Source organism: Arachis ipaensis, chromosome B7 (genome assembly GCF_059453495.1).
Source record: "Arachis ipaensis isolate K30076 ecotype BB chromosome B7, ASM5945349v1, whole genome shotgun sequence".
NCBI classification, from domain to species: Eukaryota; Viridiplantae; Streptophyta; class Magnoliopsida; order Fabales; family Fabaceae; genus Arachis; species Arachis ipaensis.
The window spans coordinates 102615284-102620745 of NC_142442.1; the positions used below are offsets into that span (position 1 = coordinate 102615284).

Below are 5462 nucleotides of genomic sequence, written 5' to 3' on the forward strand. Positions count from 1 at the left end.
AACATATCTGGTGGACACCTCCTTGTCAGGTCCTTAAACCTCTCCCATGCTTCATATAGAGTCTCACCATCTTGTTGCCTGAAAGTTTGGACCTCAGCTCTCAGCCTGTTAATTCTTTGGGGAGGATAGAATCTGGCTAAAAATTTGTTCACCACATCTTCCCAAGTTGTCAAACTCTCCTTCGGAAAAGACTCCAGCCACTTGGCTGCGTTATCCTTGAGTGAGAATGGAAATAAGAGCAGTCTATAGGCGTCAGGATGAACACCATTAGACTTTACCGTGTCACATATCCTCAGGAAGGTGGTTAGATGTTGATTGGTGTCTTCTTGGACTCCTCCTCCGAACGAACAGTTGTTCTGAACAAGGGTGATGAGCTGCGGTTTTAGTTAAAAATTATTGGCATGGACGGTCGGCTTTTGAATGCTACTTCCACAGTTTCCTGGGTTTGGATTGATGTAAGAGCCTAGAACTCTTCTCTCCTCCCCAGCATAATTTGCTCGACCTTCTCTGCCATGGTTGTGAGCCTCTTCTTCATGATGGTTTTCCATGTTTTCTTTCATGTTTGGTTCAAAGTATTCCTCCTCTTCCTCGGCACCCACTACTCATTTTTCTCTTGCTTCCCTCTTTAATCTAAGGAAGGTCTTCTTAGGTTCTGAATCAAAGGAAGTTGAAGCCCCGCTTCTTCTCCCTGTCATACAACCAACAAAGCACAAGCAAGGAAAATGGATGCAGAAAGTATTTCTGTTAGAATTACTGTTAGTGTGAGTGATGCAATATATCAAACAGTTAGTGGGTCAGTGAATGGAATTGTAAATAACTAAAAAAAATGAAAAAGTAAGGGGAGGGGAAGAAATTAACTAAAACTGAAAGTAAATTACTCAAACAGAAAATTAAATCAAACAAAGTAAAAATGCTCAATCTAGTTATCCTCCAATTTAATCATTGTTGATTCAAAATCAATCCCCGGCAACGGCGCCATAAACTTAATACGCAAAAAACTTGTCTCGCAACAAATTTCCTTCGGCAAGTGTACCGAATTTGTCGTCAAGTAAAAACTCACAATAGAGTGAGGTCGAATCCCACAGAGATTGATTGATCAAGCAACTTTAATTAAAGGAATGTTCTAGTTGAGCGAACCAGAATTTGAGTTGGGAAGTGAAGAAAATTAAATGGCGAGAAAGTAAATAGCAGAAACAGTAAATGCTGGAAATAAAGAGCTGAATGTAAATGGCGGAAAGTAAATTGCAGAATCTTAAATGGGGATGGAGAAATTGCTCATAAAAGTAAATGGCAGAAATTAAAAAGAATGAGTAAGATCAGAAATGGGGAGTTCATTGGGCTCAGGAGATGTTGCATTCTCCGGATCAAGTTCATTTTCATCTCTTCCTCAATCAATGCATTCATTGATCTCCTTGGCAATCTTAAGTGATCGAATTACAATTCCTTGTAATTCAATCTCTCAAATCTTGATCAATAGCCAATTCCTTGGTCAATATCTCATGAGAAGAGATGAAGTATGGTCACTGATTATACCACATGCATTTCCCAAATCAAGTGTTGGAAGGATTATAGTCACATATCCATCCACACCCAATTTGGTCCAGCATGAGAAAGCATTTCTAGCATGATCCCTTCATTCCTCTTTCAAGGTTCAGAAGAGATCCAAGTATGAATAGCTTCTTTTCCAAGATAACTACCCAATTGGATGAAGATCGAAAGCTTTCTAGTAAAATCAAGAGAAAAGATAGAAGAAGGAGAATGAAAACTAAAATTGATCCATCAAATTACAACAGAGCTCCCTAACCCAATGAAAGGGTGATGAGCGGATAATTTATACGCTTTTTGGCATTGTTTTTAGTATGTTTTTAGTAGGATCTATTTAATTTTAGCGATGTTTTTATTAGTTTTTATATTAAATTCACATTTCTGGACTTTACTATGAGTTTGTGTGTTTTTCTGTGATTTCAGGTATTTTCTGGCTGAAATTGAGGGACTTGAGCAAAAATCAGATTCAAAGGCAGAAGAAGGACTGCTGATGCTGTTGGATTCTGACCTCCCTGCACTCAAAGTGGATTTTCTGGAGCTACATAACTCAAACTGGTGCACTTCTAATTGCGTTGGAAATTTGACATCCAGGGCTTTCCAGCAATATATAATAGTCCATACTTTGGGCGAGTTAAGATGATGAAAAAGGGCGTTGAACGCCAGTTCTACGCTGCAGTCTCGAGTTAAACGCCAGAAACACGTCACGAACTAGAGTTGAACGCCAAAAACATCTTACAACTTGGCCTTCAACTCCAGAAGAAGCCTCTGCACGTGTAACATTCAAGCTCAGCCCAAGCACACACTAAGTGGGCCCCGAAAGTGGATTTATGCATCAATTACTTACTTCTGTAAACCCTAGTAACTAGTTTAGTATAAATAGGACCTTTTACTATTGTATTAGGCATCTTGGGATGTCTAGTTCTTAGATCATGGGGGCTGGCCATTCGGCCATGCCTGGACCTTATCACTTATGTATTTTCAACGGTAGAGTTTCTACACACCATAGATTAAGGTGTGGAGCTCTGCTGTTCTTCACGAATTAATGCAAAGTACTACTGTTTCTCTATTCAATTCAACTTATTCTGCTTCTAAGATATTCATTCGCAATTCAATATGAATGTGATGAACGTGACAATCATCATCATTCCCATACGAACGCGTGCCTGACAACCACTTCCGTTCCACCTTAGATTGGATGAATATCTCTTGGATCTCTTAATTAGAATCTTCGTGGTATAAGCTAGATTGATGGCGGCATTCATGAGAGTCCGGAAAGTGTAAACCTTGTCTGTGGTATTCCGAGTAGGATTCAGGGATTGAATGATTGTGACGAACTTCAAACTCGCGAGTGCTGGGCGTAGTGACAGACGCAAAAGGATAGTAAATCCTATTCCAGTATGATCGAGAACCTCCAGATGATTAGCCATGCAGTGACAGCGCATCGGACCATTTTCACAGAGAGGATGGGATGTAGCCATTGACAACGGTGATGCCTCCAGATGATTAGCCATGCAGTGACAGCGCATCGGACCATTTTCACAGAGAGGATGAGATGTAGCCATTGACGACGGTGATGACTTTACATAAAGCCAGCCATGGAAAGGAGTAGGATTGATTGGATGAAGACAGCAGGAAAGCAGAGGTTCAGAGGAACAAACGCATCTCTATATGCTTATCTGAAATTCCCACCAATGAATTACATAAGTATTTCTATCTTTATTTTCTATTTATTTATAATTTATTTTCAAAAACTCCATAATCAATTATTATTTGCCTGACTGAGATTTACAAGGTGACCATTGCTTGCTTCATACCAACAATTTCCGTGGGATCGACCCTTACTCACGTAAGGTTTTATTACTTGGACGACCCAGTGCACTTGCTGGTTAGTTGTGCAAAGTTGTGAAGTTATGTTTGGACCATGGTATTGTGCACCAGTTTTGGCACCATTGCCAGGGAGAGAACGATCAACAAATTTTACAACCTCTGAGTAACAATTTCGCATACCAAGTTTTTGGCGCCGTTGCCGGGGATTGTTCGAGTTTAGACAACTGACGGTTCATCGTGTTGCTCAGATTAGGTAATTTTCTTTTTGTTTTATTTTCAAAAATTTTTCAAAAAAATCTTTCAAAAATTTCTCATCTGTCTTCGAAAATTATTTCAGAATTTTTAAGAATGAATTCTAGAGTTTCATGAAAAATGTTGGAGCCTGGCTGGCTGTAAAGCCATGTCTAATTCTTTTGGATAGGGGCTTCCAACCATCAGCATAGAGGCAAGTTAATTTGAATATCAGCTGTTGCAAGCCTGATTTATATCCTAAAGCTGGCTGGCTATTAAGCCATGCCCAACCCTTGGATTGGAGCTTTAGGCCAACATTGAAATATTCCTGGAATTCTTATTAAAAATTTTGAATTTCTATTTTCTTTTTCCTTTATGTTTTTCGAAAAAATTAAAAGAAAATCCAAAAAAATTAGAAAATCATAAAAATAAAAAATATTTTGTGTTTCTTGTTTGAGTCTTGAGTCAATTTTTAAGTTTGGTGTCAATGGCATACTCATCTTGCATTTTTCAAAAATTGCATTCATGCATTGCATTCATCATGATCTTCAAGTTGTTCTTGATAAACCTTCTTGATTGATCTTCATATTTTATTATTTTGTGTTGTATGGTGTTTTTCATATGCATTCTTGCATTCATAGTGTCTATACATTAAAGATTTCTAAGTTTGGTGTCTTGCATGTTTTCTTTGCATTAAAAATTTTCAAAAATAAGTTCTTGGTGTTCATCTTGACATTCAAAGTGTTCTTGGTGTTCATCTTGAAATTCATGGTGTTCTTGCATGCATCACATGTTTAGATCCAAAATTTTCATGCATTGCATCATTTTCATGTTTTTCTCTTTCATCATTAAAAATTCAAAATTCAAAAAATATCTTTCCCTTTTTCACTCATAAATTTCGAAAATTTGGATTGACTTTTTCAAAAATTTTTAAAATCTAGTTGTTTTTATAAGTCAAATCAAATTTTCAATTTAAAAATCTTATCTTTTTCAAAATCTCTTTCAAAAATCAAATCGTTTTCATTTCTCTTATTTATTTTCAAAAATTTTAAAAATATTTTTCAAAAATCTTTTTCTTAATTTTATTTCATAATTTTCGAAAATATCATCAAAAATTAATGTTTTGATTCAAAAATTTCAAGTTTGTTACTTGCTTGTTAAGAAGGATTCAAACTTTTAGTTCTAGAATCATATCTTGTGATTACTTGTGAGTCAAGTCATTAATTTTAATTTTTAAAATCAAATCTTTTTCAAAACTAATTTCAATCATATCTTTTCAAAAATATCTTTTTATCCTATCTTTTTCAAATATCTTTTCTAACTTCTTATCTTCTTATCTTTTCAAAATTGAATTTCAAATCTTTTTCAACTAACTAATTGACTTTTTGTTTGTTTCTTATCTTTTTCAAAACTACCTAACTAACTATCCCTCTCTAATTTTTGAAAATCCTCTTTCTCTCTCAGCTGCTTCTATTTATTTATTCATCTACTAACACTTCATCTCACCCAAATTCGACCCCCCTCTGCCATCTGTGTTCGAATTTTCTCTTCTTCCCTTCTTTACATTACATTATTTTCTTCTTCTACTCACACAGGGGAACCTCTATACCTGTGTAAAAAGGAAGAGGAGATGGCAGCCGAAAATAATAATAATGCAAGGAGGATGCTTGGTGACTTTACTGCACCTAATTCCAATTTACATGGAAGAAGTATCTCCATCCCTACCATTGGAGCAAACAATTTTGAGTTGAGACAGAGCTAGAGTGTGGTTGGACTCTCAAACCAAAGATAGCCTGAATTCTTGGGATAAGCTGGTCACGGCTTTCTTAGCCAAGTTCTTTCCTCCTCAAAAGCTGAGC

At 36.4% G+C, this 5462-nt stretch overlaps 1 non-coding gene across 1 annotated transcript; it reads left to right on the forward strand.

The window, feature by feature from the left end:
• Positions 1–107, forward strand: LOC148553563 (small nucleolar RNA R71). The gene has a single exon (XR_015893623.1). It is a non-coding gene; the product is annotated as a small nucleolar RNA R71 (small nucleolar RNA).
• Positions 108–5462: the final 5355 nt, after the last annotated feature.